This window comes from Rhinoraja longicauda, unplaced genomic scaffold, assembly GCF_053455715.1.
Source record: "Rhinoraja longicauda isolate Sanriku21f unplaced genomic scaffold, sRhiLon1.1 Scf002142, whole genome shotgun sequence".
Taxonomy (NCBI): Eukaryota; Metazoa; Chordata; class Chondrichthyes; order Rajiformes; family Arhynchobatidae; genus Rhinoraja; species Rhinoraja longicauda.
The window spans coordinates 15001-16496 of NW_027603356.1; positions in this window are offsets into that span (position 1 = coordinate 15001).

The following is a 1496-nucleotide window of genomic DNA, read 5'->3' on the forward strand; positions in this document are numbered from 1 at the left end:
GGCGAAATTTCAAAACAGAGCGGCGAAATTCAAAACAGAGCGGCAAAATTCAAAACAGAGCAGCGATATTCAAAACTGAGCGGCGAAATTCACAACCGAGCGGCGAAATTCAAAAACCGAGCGGCGAAATTCAAAACCGAGCGACGAAATTTAAAACCAGAGTGGCAAAATTTTAAAACCGAGCGGCGAAATTTAAAACTGAGCCGCGGTATTTAAAACCGAGAAAGATTTAAAACTGAGACGTGACATTTGGAGACAAGAAATTTAAAACTGACAGACATTTAAAACCGAGACACGAAATTCAAAACCGAGCGGTGAAATTCAAAACTGAGCGGCGAAATTCACAACCGAGCGGCGAAATTCAAAACCGAGCGGCGAAATTCAAAACCGAGCGGCGAAATTCAAAACAGAGCGGCAAAATTCAAAACAGAGCAGCGATATTCAAAACTGAGCGGCGAAATTCACAACCGAGCGACGAAATTTAAAACCAGAGTGGCAAAATTTTAAAACCGAGCGGCGAAATTTAAAACTGAGCCGCGGTATTTAAAACCGAGAAAGATTTAAAACTGAGACGTGACATTTGGAGACAGGAAATTTAAAACTGAGAGACATTTAAAACCGAGACACGAAATTCAAAACCGTGCGGCGAAATTCAAAACCGAGCGGCGAAATTCAAAACAGAGCAGCGAAATTCAAAACCGAGCGGCGAAATTCAGAACCAAGCTGCGAAATTCAAAACAGAGCCACGAAATTTAAAACTGTGCCGCGAAATTTAAAACCGAGAAAGATTTAAAACTGAGACGTGACCTTTGGTGACGGGAAATTTAAAACTGAGAGACATTTAAAACCGAGACACAAAATTCAAAACCGAGCGGCGAAATTCAAAACCGAGCGGCGAAATTCACAACCGAGCGGCGAAATTCAAAACCAGAGCGGCGAAATTCAAAACCGAGCGGCGAAATTCAAAACAGAGCAGCGAAATTCAAAACCGAGCGGCGAAATTCAAAACTGAGCAGCGAAATTCAAAACAGAGCGGCGAAATTCAAAACCGAGCGGTGAAATTCAAAACCGAGCGGCGAAATTCAAAACCGAGCGGTGAAATTCAAAACCGAGCGGCGAAATTCAAAACAGAGCCATGAAATTTAAAACTGAGCCGCGATATTTAAAACCGAGAAAGATTTAAAACTGAGGCGCGACATTTAGGAGACACGAAATTTAAAACCTAGACTGAAATTTAAAACCGAGCCGCGAAATTTAAAACCGAGCCGCGAAATTTAAAACCGAGTCGCTAAAATTAAAACCGAGAAACATTTAAAACCGAGGCGCGACATTTGGAGACAGGAAATTTTAAACCGAGAAACATTTAGAACAGAGACGCGAAATTTAAAACAGAGACGCGAAATTTAAAAACGAGACGCGAAATATGGAGACAGGAAATTTAAAACCGAGAAACAATTAGAACAGAGACGCGAAATTTAAAACCGAGACCCAAACTT